At 53.3% G+C, this 13,557-nt stretch overlaps 1 protein-coding gene across 4 annotated transcripts in view; it reads left to right on the forward strand.

Annotated features, from left to right (window-relative positions):
• Positions 1-13,557, forward strand: part of TSPAN18 (tetraspanin 18) — a 160,133-nt gene that overhangs the window by 94,520 nt on the left and 52,056 nt on the right. The gene's annotated exons all lie outside the window — the stretch shown is intronic.

The raw sequence follows: 13,557 nt of genomic DNA on the forward strand, positions 1-13,557 counted from the left end.
CCATGTATGGAAGTTCTGGTCACTCCACCTGCTCACTCACACTGGCACCATTCGTCTGCTTGGTGTCAGCCAGCCGATGGCTCCGCAGTGATGCTTCGCTGTGGGTTTTATTTGCGTTTCCCCTGGTGAGTGATGACGCGGGACACCTTATCGTGGGTTTGTGGGCTGTTTAGGTATCTTCTCTTGGGGAGTGTACCCTTTTGGCCCAGTTTTAAATGCAATTGATTTTTTTGTTTGTTTCTTACTGGTTTGTAGGAGTTCTTTATATATACCGGATTTTAGCCATTTGTCATTCACAGATATTGCAAATACTTCTCCCAGCCTGTGGTTTGCTTTTTCAGTGTGTTCATTGTGTCCAAGGATAGATAGTTTGAGAAGAAAGAGAATGAACATTCATTGATGCTTAACGCTCATCTCCCCTCAGCGTGGTGGGCACTGTCACCCTCCGTCTCTCCACACCCCCTCACCACCTGACAGTGAGGGGTTTAAGGAATGCACCAAGATCTCCAAGTTGGCAAGCAGCTGGGCTGGTTTTCTAGTCCCAAAGCTCCCCCTTCCTGCTTTGAGGGTCGGTGGGAGAGGAGGTTCCCAGGCCCCACTCCCTGCCCTCTTAGCCCCCATCAGCAGCTGCAGAGGTGTGTGTGATCGGGGAAGTTTCTGTCTCTTCGCCTTCCCTGGAGTGAGAGCTTCCTAATTATCTGCCTTGTTTTGTTTGAAGTGAATTTCTTGGCATCATCAACTACATTCCATAGCCGATTCAAAAGCGCTTCCAAAAGCGTATTGAAAAGGTTGGCACTGGCTGGTGTTTGGGATTATTTTTAATGCCAATACCTTACACATATGTGCTTCCTTTGATTTATAAAGTGCATTCCTGATTGTTGTCTTATTGCATAGTCATTAGCTTCAGCCAATGAAGTAATTAAGCAGGGCAACCATTGTTAGAGAGATCATGTTCTGTAGATTTTTACTAAGATTCTGACCCAGTACAGCGCAGGGGGACACAGTTGCATGAGTCCTGTGCTCGGACGTTCGAAGTCCAGTGAGTAAAATGTATGTCTCAGGCCAACGTCCAATGCAAGGGTGCAGTAATTTTGTCATTTGTCATTCAGTGAGTTTTTGCTACGTGGCAGGCACCATGTGCAGCGGACATTGCAGAGAACAAACCAGAGCCCAGACCCAGTCCTCATGGAGCAGGCAGAGGTGGGGACATTACGGGGGGAGCAGGGCACCTCTGAGAGATGGGAAGCTCCACGTAGGAGGCACCATGTGAATTGGGTCTTGAAGGATGAATAGGAGTTCATTAGGTGCGGGGAGAGGGGTGTGGCACTCTAAGCCAGAGAACCACATGGACAAAAGCCCGGATCTGTGACACACCCGAGGTCACATGGCCAGGAAACAGGTGCGTCTTCTGCTTCTCAGCCCCGTGTTCTTCCACCCTCCACGCTGTCTTCCTTGACGCTCCCGGGGCACAGAGACCACGGAGAAGTGAGTGAGTTAGCGCAGCCTGTGGCGTTTCCACCCAGTGCCTAAGCCATCACCGGTGCCAGGCCCAGGGGCAGTTTGCCCAGGCAGCACTGGCTATTCCGGGCGTGTCTCGTCTAACTACTGGAATACATTATCAGCTTAGGGGTCATGTGACTTTCCCAGACTCCTACTGGCCTTCCTGGGCCTTAGTTGTTGCATCTGTGAAGTGGGAATAATAGTAACAATAATCGCTGCATTGCTGGAAACTTCTCTCTGTGCCGGGCACTGAGCTGAGCGCTTTGCACACAGTATCTCCTTCCATCCCCACAGCAGCCCTGCGAGGTGTAGGTCTTCCTATTGTCCTACTTTGCAGACGGCAACACCGAGGCTCAGAGGGGTCACACGACTTTTCCAGCATTTCACAGAACCCGAATCCCTTCCAGCTCCGAAGCTAACAGGTCTTCCTGCTCACACCTCTGTCCCCACGCCCAACATACATCTCTGGTGTTCAGTGAGTGTCTGCTGAATGTCCGTGTCTCTGGTGGCTGGGATCTGGGGGTGGGTCTGTGATTTGATAGGGGGAAAGCTCGTGGCAGGGCCCCATTTCCTGAGAGGCCAGAGCTTCTGATGTTTCCTGACCTGCGGACTCTGGCAGTGGAGGTGCGTCGTATGACTCCGCTGAGAGAAAATGGAGTTGCGTTTGTTATAAACTGTGAACCACGTCAGGCTTCCTGCCCAGCAGGAAAACAGGTAGGAAAGTGTCCCCTTGTCAGGGGATTTTGTCTCTGCTTCCATTCTGCAAGCAAGCACTTGAGCAGTTCTGCTGGGAGCAGGCCCGTGCTGAGAGGCAGAGCGGAGTCAGCAGGTTCCAGCCCCAGCCTATTAACAGCCACCGTTAGTTGAGTGCTTACTGCATGCCGAGCCCAGAGCTGAGGACTCCACAGACATTCATTTTATTTAACCCTCAGAAGGACCTTGCGAGTGTGATTACTCCCTCGGGCTGGCGGGGGCGGAGGGAAGCCCCGTGCAGAGCTGAGTTTGGCCGGAGGCAGAAGGGGGAGCCTCCTGTGTGTGTGTAGGGGGTGGGCACAGGGCTGTGGGCTCCAGGGTGAGAGAACACCAAGGAGATCAGGGGACAGGGTGACTCCTAACCGAGGCCCTTGAAGAGGGGTAGGGCTGTGACAGAAGAAATGAGAGGGCGGGCTTCCCAGCGGAGGCAGAGGCTCAGAGGCGGGAAGGCGCAGAGCAGGCAACGGAGGACGAAGGCCGAGGGCACACCCCGCAGTCAGCCGGCCCCGTGTGAATCTGGGCTCCCTCCCTCACCAGCTCTTCGCCCCTCGGCGTGTGACGTGGCCACCCTGCTAGCTCCTCCATGCTTCTTATAAAAGTCAAGCTGACAGTCACACAGTGCGTTACATTAGCTGTTTTAAAGTGAACACTTCAATGGCGTTTACAGTGTTGTGCAACCACCACTTCTATCTCGTTCCAGAACATTCGTGTCACCCTAAAGAACACCCCATACCCTTTGAGACCCCTCAGCCCTGGTTTCTGGCCACTGCTTTTTTGCTTTCCATCTGTATTGGTTTTCCTGCTCCAGAGATTCCCTACGAGTGGCGTTGTATAATATGTGGCCTTTCGCGTCTGGCTCACAGTGCGCAGAGTCCCCCATATCGCAGTACCTATCAGTGTTGTGCATCCCTTACTCTGGCTGAATAATATTCCATGTATGGGCCTATCCCATTCATCTGCTTCTCCATTCAAAGGCTGATGGGCATTCGAGCTGTTCCCACCTCTCGGCTTCTATGAGTGGCGCTGCTATCAGCGTGCGTGTGCAGGTGTCCCTTTAGTCCCAGTCTCTAGTTTTGGGGGGCCTATACCCAGGAGTGGAACTGCAGGGATCCTAGGGCAGTGCTGTGTAGAACTTGTTGAGGGTACATCACTTCTTTGAACCTCAGTTTCTACATCTGTAGAATGGGTAACAACAAGAGCTACCTCATGCAGGGTGCACAGGAAAGGATTCAAGGGTTACATGAAGTACAATGCCCAGGGTAGCGAAGGCTCGAGGTGCATTAGGGAGAGGCCGGGTTGAAGAGGGCTGATGGCTGTGGGAAGGAAACGTGAGGGGACAAGGCTCCCTTGTGCCTGGCTGGACTCAGCTCTGCCCCTGAGCAGCAGGCTCTGTCTGTAAGACGCGGGCCAGAGTGAGCAGGTGGCTGGTGCCCTGAGAACCAGGCCCCCTTCCTGCACTTGGATCCAGGGGGACTGGCTCCCCAGCCCCTTGGGGCGGCCCTCACCCTCAGGGAAGCCCCCAGTGACTGGCAATGTAGGTGGCCCCCCTTTGCAGCTTGCCCCCTCTCTCCCGCCCTCCAGAGCCTGGTTGGAAGCCCTCCAGGCTGGGCAAGCAGCAGGGGGTCCGAAACCAAATTAACAGGTAAAAATCTGCATTCTCTGCCTGTTACTCACCTGGCTGAGCTGCAAAGTCTGTGACATGATAGGAATGGGGAGGTGGGGAGGAGCCAGCACCCTCTGAGAGGGAGACAGCCTCAGGCTTTTGAGGTGGGGAGAGGCCAGAATGGCACCAGGTGAATCCCACCTCCATTCTTCTTTCAAACTTGTCTCCTCCAGTCTGTGGTCTAAGCCACTTGGCCCAGGAGTCACAGGAGGTGGCAGAGAGGGACAGCGAGCCTTGTCCAGGGATGACCCTGACGACTGAGCTTCCCCACCCTGTCTCTGTGTCTGTGTTCGGGGCCCCTTTGTTAGTGGGAGGCAGGTGCTGGGGCTCCGTGGTCAGGCACAACGGAGCTCCCACCCAGCTGCGACCATGTAGGAGTTGCAAGTGACCTTGGGCAGATTCTAATCTCTCTGAGCCTCAGCTTCTTCGTCTATAAACAGGGAGATCACAGTCCCTCTTGGCTGGGTTTTGGTATTCAGTGAGATCAGGAGGGAAAGCAAGTTGTCATAAGCCCTTAGTATTAGATGGGGGATGGTCACGGTCATGGCCATGGTCAGTCCAAGTCTCAGGTTTGACGCCTGCCTCGCACTGAGGCCTGTGATGGCAGGACCCGTGCCTGTCGCCTTTCTGAGCCCCCTGTGTCCTTGGTCAGCTTCCCTAACAGAGAAACCCGAGTGGAGATGGCTGTGCAAGGGAATTACCGAGGGAGGGTTCTTGGGAGAGGAACCTAAGCAACCATGGAGTCCAAGGACAGCCTCGCCTCAGCCGCATCCCACCGGGAGCTCTGAAGTGTGAAGGGCATCATGAAGTGTGTGCCCAGCATATTCTTTCTATAAGCGCTGCAGCCATGCTTGGAGTGGGGTTAGGGGCCCCCGAGGCATCTCTGGATGACAAGGCTCCTGGGAGCCAGGAGCCAGCGGTCCCCCCAGAGAAGGCGCAGGTGGAGCCTTTAGCAGCCAGTGCTGCTGAGGTTGGGGGAGGGGTGCTCCATCCAGGAAAGGGGTGATGGTGCAGCACCCCCAATCCCTTACTTTAGAACCAGGAAGAAAACAGCAGCTGTGGCACCTGATAGGCCTAGGTGTGAAGCCCCTTTCTGCCACTTACTGGAATCGGTGACCTCCCAGGGTCTCCATTTAACAACCCCTCCCACATAGGGTCCATGCGAAGATGCATCAGATGCCACAGGGACAGCAGCTTCATTGGGCCTGCCACACAGTAGGCCCTCAGCACCTGCTGGATGGGGGTGGAGTCAGACTTCCTGCTTTCACCATCTGAGTCTGCATGGAGACCATCCGGCAGGGGGAGGACTCCCCCGCCTGGCCCTGGTGAGCTCCATCCCTCGTCCCTCGCACAGACGGGGTGGGGGGGGGCGGCGGCGGGGGCAGACTGTGTGATCCTAAACAGCCTGTCCCCAGGGCCGGGACTAAGGAGCACCCATTGTTCCTGGCTTCCTTCTTCCAGGAATGAGACACGCAGCCAGAGCCTTAGCACTGGGGTCAGCCGAGGCCGACGTTTCCCCACAGCTGTTTGTCCCATGGTTAGTTTGTAAGGGGCGGGTACACTCTCCTTGTAAAAAGTGACACATTTCAGGTGAGATTTTAACTCCTAATGCCAGGCTCCTTTCCCCACTGTTTGTCCAGAGGACCGATGTCATTAAGAAACGAAATGGAGTAAATTTGAAGGTCTAATTCATGAATTGGGGGGCGTCCTGTCTCTCAGATAGACAGGAGCTCCCAGGAGTTGTACAAAACGGAAGGCTTTTATAGGCAGAAGGGGGGTGGGGAAACGAACTTTCTAGCAAAGAGCACATAGTTCCAGGCTTAGATCACCCTCCTTTGTGGGTGCTGACCAGGAAATTCCAGACTGACCCATTAAGATTACATTCCTGGGAGAGCCTGAAACTGTAATTAGGTTAGATATTAAGTCTTGGTTTGCTGACATGGGCTTAGCACAAGTGACTCCATTTTGGGCCCGTCATCTCTTTTTTTAACAATGTCAACACTTCAGAGCAGTGTCTAAGTGTGGCTGGGCTGCGGTCGGGAAAGGCCCCCTTCAGGGCTCGGGCCGTGGGTGGGGGGGGGTGTTTCCCCATGAGAACCAGGATGAAGGTAAGCCACTTCCCAGGGCCCTGCCCGGCTGAGGTTAGCACTGACAATAGAGTGAGCTGCCTGGCAGGGTTTCCCCAGGATGTGAATGGAGCTCTCCTTGTAATGCTAATAATAGCTTCCACTTACAGAGGCTTCCTCCAAGCAGACACCCTGCTGGGCAGGCTCCTGTGTCTTCTCATTTTACTCGCAAATGAGAAGCGTCATGATGAGGGACATTCTACGGATGAGGAAACTGAGGCTCAGAGAGGTTCCCAGAAGATGTCCCAAGTCACATAATGGTGGGTGTTTAAATTCAGCCCCACCCACTACTGAGGCAAGGTGCCGGAGACCCCAGGCCTTGGCCCAGTCGGCATCCGGCTGGTTTTCTCCAAAGCGCAGTTTGTTTTCATCACTGGGACTCGGGCTCTTTGGACTCCTTCTCATCTCCCCTCTACCCGTCTGTGGGGACTGAGCCCCTCCCTGTCACCCGAGAGTTTGTAACCAGAAAAGACACTGGTGTTTGGGCTACCTGTCACTACCAAATCAAGCAATGACAGTGATTGAATCTTTTATGGGCACTTTATTCAGATGGCTGGTGATCCGAGAAGATGGTGTGTTCATACCCCAACAAACCTTCTTCCCTTCTTTCCTGGCCAGATCTTTTATAAGGGGCTGGGGGAGGACAAATAAGGTGTGGTGAGGGCTTTGAGATTCAGAAGCTGCAACATTCCTGTCCTGGGCAGTTAGCTGTTCCCAAGGGGGAGGGGTGGTCATCTGCTTTCCCTGGAACAAAGGTTCAGATGTCCCCAGGAGATAATCTATCAGTGCCCCAGGAGGTTGGCTGTTTTTCCCAGGAGCCAGGATGAACTTTATCTGCAGGTTCTGAAATGAAAGCTTAACATACACATTACTTGCTAGACTTATAACTTTTAACCTCAAGCTAAAATTTTCCAAGTCTCGAGTCCCCTATCAGGTTGAAGGTTATTGAACACCTCGGTTACATTTTAAAGAAGAGAAAATAAGAGCCCAGAGAGGGCACGTGACCTGCCCAGGGCACACAGTGAAGCAGTCCCAGAGCAAAGGTTTCCTGCCATTGGGCCAGCACCCTCAACCATTTGACCTTATGGCTTTAACCCAACCCAGACTTTGCTGTGTTTGCATACACATGTGCACATGTGTAAGGGGGGAGGGAATGTGTGCGAGTGAAGAGCCAAAACTGGGGGGAGGCGGGGGCACAGGGGCCCATGGGGAGAGGAAGAATCTCCTGTCCTCCGCTGCCTTCATCATGGACAGTCCAGGCGCTGGCCAGCAGAGGCGTGGCCTCAGCCTGGCCACCCCTGGTGAAAACCACCGCCTCCAGGCAGTGAACACCCCTCCCGATTTTACCCGGAGGGGACCTGCTTGCTCTTTCCCACCTGGGCTGGTCTGAATCCACTGCCACCCAGGGAATGGTGGCCTGAGCACTTGCCCTGTTGCTGAGCAGAAGCTTTATGTTAGCATCAGGCAAGAGAAACAGAACCTACGCTCCCTGGAAAGCTTTTCATCAACGTCCCCAGAGATGCTGGGATCAGGGCTTGAACTCCAGACAAAGAAGGAAAATCCAGGACCTGGATGTCCCTGTTACCCCTCTAAGAATTTCCTCTGGCTCCCTATCAGCCCAGGCTTCCGTCTCAGCACCGCTGGCCCGCCCGCGTCCCCCTCCTCTCATGCCTCTGCCAGAGCACAGCTGTGTGCTGCATCCCACACCGGTCATGCACGTTGAGGCTCCTGTGCTGTGCACTCTGCTCGGAATGCCTTTCCTCCTCTTCCCCACCACCCTCCAACTGAGCCACTCATCCAGGTCCTACCTCCTTATCTTCAACAGTGCTGTTTCCCATTCATCTAGCACCTAAGTGTGACAAGCAATTGGTGACACTGGGGACACAGCAGTGAGTGGTTTAAAACATCCCCCAGTCTCTGCCCTCTCCCAGCTGTTTGTAAACTGCATCTCCCACTTGGCCTCACTGCATTGCAGACAGTGCCACAGTTTCTCTGCCTTCCCCTGGCCACTTATACAGTGGGCTCCCAATGAGTGCTAGAATGAATGAATGAATTCATGGACGAATGCATAACAAACAAATAAATATTACTGTACTGCCTTCTATTGTAATGCTTCTTCAGGGACATCTCTACCCGTGAGTCTAGGGCTGTATGCCATGTTCTTTTTAGACATCAAGTTTCTATGTCCCCATGGTTTATTATTTTCATTAATAATAACAGAATTGATACCATTGATCTGGTATCTTCCCATATGCCAGGCATTGACCAAAGTGTGTGCCCTGCACTCTCACAATAACACTGTCAGTAGGAGCAAGATTAGCCCCATTTGACAGGTAAGAACTAAGGCTCAGAGAAGTTAAGGCATTTGCCAAAGTCACACCTAGTCAGAGGTAGAGGCGGGACCCTAACACCAGTGGTCCAACTGCAGAGCCGCACATCTTATGGAGGGATTGAATGAATGGCTCACGCTATCTGAAATCTTGGTAACTGAAGGAGTTGATCCATACTCAGAGCAGCCACCTCGGCCCTGCTTGTGCAAATGTGTGTGCACCATGCACACATGCACACGCCCTTCACTCTCCCTCAGTGTGTGCTCTGAGCTGGAGTCTATCACCATGACCCTCACATGTGCCTCTCGAGCAGACCACACATCTGTGTGCCCTTATTATACAGTCTTTGCTTAGCTAGACATGTGGTCACTGTGTCCTAAAAGACTGATTGTAAATACAGTTGGGATTAGGTGAGGCACTTGTCAGGGGAAGTGGGAGGAAACCAGGAGATAATCTGGAATGAATGATGAAGGATAAACCCTGAGTTCCAGGATGAACCCCAAGTCCATGGAGATATGCAGGCTTATGAAATGCTCTAGGACATCTGAGCTTGGTGGACATGGATGCCTCTAAAATCTAGCAAGATGCTCAGTCATTCACTCATCTGTCCATCAAAACCTTGAGTGCTGAAGCTTTAGCAATGGATGTGGAATCTGGGGCAGTAGTGATCTTCCAGGGCCTAAAACACCGGAGTGGGAGGTCCTTGCTTTGCAGGCAGTGGGGAGCTGCCGAAGGCTGGGGAGCTGCAGAGTGGCGTGGGCCACACCCCTCTCCTACAGATCTGTCTGCCCACCTGGTGGGAGATGAAGTGGGGGCAGGGGGTGGGCTGCAGGGAAGAGTGTGTGGAGGCTGTGGCTGTGGAGAAGAGCATGAAGGCTTGGGTTGGGGAAGGTGGTGAAAGTGGCAGGTGGAGGGGAGGGCCCATGTGAGGGGAGGGTTCCAGGTAGATGTGACTGAGCTGTTGGGGTGGGGAGGAAGAGAAAGTAGAACCCAAAATCCTGAACATTTGGGAGACTCTGTGATTGGAAGGATTCCTGGAGGGGCCATTTCTGGTTAAATAATAATAGTTGTGATAGGTATTACTGAAGCCTTACTCTGAGCCAGGCACTGTGCTAAGGACTTTATGCATTCTCTCACATTAAATACTTACGAGAAACCCCTCAGATAATTACTGTCATTTCCATTCTATACATGGGGAAACTGAGGTATGCTTAACTTGACATAGAGCACGCAGCCAGTAACTGGTAGAGTTGGGCTTCAACTCCAGGCAACGGCTGGAGCTTCCCAGCATAACCCTTTGTTTCTCCGTGACTGGCCTGGAGGACACCAGCTTTATTTCCAGAAAGGACCTGCTTTTCCAAGCTGGAGAGCTGAGAATAGAGGGCAGGACGATTTAGGGTTCACATTAAAACCAAGGTGAGTGCAGAAGCAGCACCTCCGGGAGGAGGCCTGCCCGGACTCCCCATTCTGGGCGGTGGGGCTATCCGCCCAGAAGATTAATGAGAGGGCTGGGGAGAGAGGAAAGGAAGGAAGAAAAATTGCTGCCCATTATACCTGTCCTTTGGCAAGGCTTGGTAATTAGCAAACCCTCAGCAGTAAAATATTTCGTTTTGGTGTAATTGCAAAGTAATTATGTGGTATGGGTTGTGTATTAATCGTGTTGATTAATAACACTCAGGTAGTAATTAAACATCTGCTTCATAATCGTGTGCAGGCTGAAGCTTAACATGCGTGCACTCACACACACGTGCCTGCGCCCCATGCGAGGCTCCTTGGTCCCTGTGGTGCTCATCTGTGTGTGCTTGCATGCGAGAGAGAGGGAGAGAGGGAAAAGAGAGGGGGAGAGAGAAAGCAAGAGCTAGCCTGGCTGAGTTGAGACCCTCCCTTCCCCACCATACACTGAGGCCTTTCTGTCCCCACCCTCTCCTGGGACCCAGGAAGGAAATGACCTGGCCCTGGCTGGGGCTGTGCCGCCCTGAAGCCTCTCTCTGAACAAACTCTGCCCCTGAGTGTGTCTCCCCGGCTGAGCTGCCTGGCTCCGTGGGTTGGCTAGGGGTTCAAGGGCTCCTCCACGCGTGACAATATGCCAGAGTGTCTTAGAACTCGCTGTGCTGTCAGCGTTAGACCTTTGGCTTCTAGGGTCCTTCCCTGGGCAGGTTACTTTCCCCTCGCAGGTGGGGAGAAAGCCATTGTAGGAGTCGCCTGCACTGAGGCCCCCCCGTAGTACACCCCTGAGCCTGGACTTAATGACCTGATCCCAGAGGCTGCAGGGACCAGAGCCGGACGCAGCCGTGGCGGCCAGGGGTCCCGTTCCAGCTTCGGTTCTGCCCCACACACTCGTGTAGGTCCGGTGGCCCTCCTCCTCTGTCCCTCCGGTTCCAGGTCCATCAAACAAAGAAAACCGAGCGTGTGGAGAGGCCTCCGAGGGCCTTTCCAGATCTGCCGTACTCGCATTCTAATTTGGTTTGTACTAATTAGGAATCGGAGACAATTTAAATTCAATACATCCGATCCTCGGTGAGTAAACAATCAGAAATAATTCCTTCCTTTATGACTTCTCAAAGACTCACTCATGAGCAATGAGAACCCAAGCTAAAATCAATAGCTTTTATTTCACAGGCAGAGAAATGGCAGAATCCCCGAGCTGCCGGGCATTGCAATTCATTCTTGTATTTTAAATTTTTATGTTTATGTTTATGGACTGCCATTAGACAATATGGATATATCCTGAAGGTTGATTTTTCTGCATTAACTTAACTCATTTTACTTATTAGTTTGCATTTATAGCTCGGGTTTAATAAGCGCACAGTGCAAAAGTCATAAAACAGTCCTTTTTTTAACCATATTTTAACATCGAGACTCTTCTCTGAGTCATCCCAGGTTTATTTGCTCATAACTTGTTTCTCCTGTGGTTTGAGGCCCAGCGTTGCCAGTGCCGGCCAGTCCTTTGACCTTGAGCTTCAGTGTGCCTCGTGTGTAACAGGGAAGGGCACCACTAATTAATAAAAGCAGTAGAGGCTTAGATTTTAGAAAGCAAGCATGCAGCAACCTCTTACTGTGTTTGGAGTGCTCCTCATACAGGCTCTAGTTGAATCCTGCAGCCCTATGAAGTGGCCCTATTTACTTACCTTTCACTTTATAAGGAAGGAAATTGGGGCTCAGAGAGGTTGAACGACCTGCCTGAGGCCACACAGTTGGTGGCAATGGCAGAGCAAACCCAACACATCTCAGTCCCGTCCCCGCCTTTCCTCCTCCGTCCTCCTCTTCCCCCACCCTCCCGGCACCCCTCCATCGCGTCTCTACTCCCCACCAGGCCACGAGGGCCTCCCCGTCTCCCTCTCCCTCTCTCAGCATCTGTTTCTACTTGCCCGGGCCGCTCCTTCTTGTCTACCTGGAGAACTCCTCTGCTCTCCGACCTTCCGTGGCTCCCCATGGCCTGTGGATGAAGTTTGTCATCCTTAGCCTGGCATTCAAGGACCTTAACCATCCAGCCCCTGCCTTCCCTTCCTGTCTCCTTTCCTACTCGGCCCCAACAGGCAGCCTCGGCTCGTGCTTCTGAATACCCACCCCACACTGGGGTACCCCCATGCCTTTGCTCACCCTGGTCCCTTTGCCCCCAGGGACCCTGCTCTCCTTTCTGTACCTTCACATCTGCCCCCTCCTCCAGGAAGCCTTCCCTGGAACTCAAGAAGGAAGGGACTCTTCTGTTCCCTGAACTCAGAACCAGATGTTGAGCCCTCCTTCGCCTCCTTGAACGATGAAAACAAGGTCTTTGCCTTCTCTTCTTTATAACAGCGAGCTCCTTTGAAGGTGCACTCTGTGCCTCCCTCATCCCCGGCACCTTCCAAGTCCCAGGAGCACAGCAGATGTTCAGTTAACACTCACCAAAACGAGCGAATGCTCTTGTTGCTCGCGATCTAGAGGACACAGAACTCCTGAGTCCTGTCTGTGGCACTCGGGGCCAGCCCCATGCCAGCCCCGGGAGAGACTTGGTCCGGATTTTCTCAGCATTCAGGGTAAAGCACTGACCACAGGACCTTTCCATCTCTTTTCCCACTCTGCCCGAGGCCCCACTCGGGTGTCTTTGCGCCTTTGCTTGCTCTGCCCCCTGCCCCCAGTGCCCTCCGCTCATCTCCCGGTACACATGTCTGCCCTCCACTCCAGGAAGCCTTAATGTGCCTGCTGGGTCCCCAGTGCTGTTGCCATAAGGAAATCAGAGGAGTAGGAGCCTCACGTGGGCATCTCTGTTTGAGAGCTACCAGAGCTCTGGGTTTCAGTCCCGACCCTGAGAGATGGGCAGTGGGTCCAACGCCCCCTTTCACAGAGGGAGAACCAAGGCCCCACGAAGAAGAGGATGTGCCCGAGTGCTCACAATAAGTTACTTTGGCTTGGGACTGGAACTCAGCACTTCTGTCTGTGGGCCCTTCAGGGTGTAATGCTGTCACCTCCTAGGAATGCAGGTCCCCCACCCCTGGCCCTGAGTCTGTTCATAGGGTGGGTGGTCTGCTTCTCCTAGTGGGTTTGAGGGAGCATGGTCTGGGGTGTGGATGGAAGATGGAAGATGGGGGGCCCAGAGAGGCGGACCCGCACATCATCTGGACGGGGCTGGAGCAGGACCACAGGCGGCCACAGTTAGCGTGCTGCTGAAACAATCTCTGTGGTCACCTATTTCCTGCAGCCATTTATTTATTTCTTTATCGTACCCTTTTGGAAAACGTGGAGACTGCCACCCCTACTAGGAATTCGTCCCATCCAACCCCCCTGCCAGTTCTCAAGCGCTGGCTGTGCTGGCTGCTGTCTGGCATGACATTAGCACTCGCCAGCTTGCAGAGTGCTAATGACATTTGCCTTTTGCCGGCTGGTGAGATGTGGGCTGGGGTGTGGGGTCCTGTGGGCAGGTGGGGAGTTTGCAGCCCAGAGGGAGAAACAGCTGTGCTGGGTGGGGGCCCTCACGGGTCTGTGAGAGGCAGAGAAGCGGGGTACAGCTGGGATCGGAGGGAACAAATAATGGCGGAATGGAGAGATTTTTGTCTAAAGATGTGCCAAGGACAAAAAGCAACCCCCAGGCCGGTGCCCCACCCCACCTCAGGCCCTCACCCGAGTGTCCTCTCCTGAGTTGCCTCCCTGACATTTAGTGAGCGCTTGCCATGTGCCACATGCTCTGTGTGGCTTCAGACTTAGAAAG

Source organism: Phyllostomus hastatus, unplaced genomic scaffold, assembly GCF_019186645.2.
Source record: "Phyllostomus hastatus isolate PE091 unplaced genomic scaffold, TTU_PhHast_1.1 phas_scaffold_585, whole genome shotgun sequence".
NCBI lineage: Eukaryota > Metazoa > Chordata > Mammalia > Chiroptera > Phyllostomidae > Phyllostomus > Phyllostomus hastatus.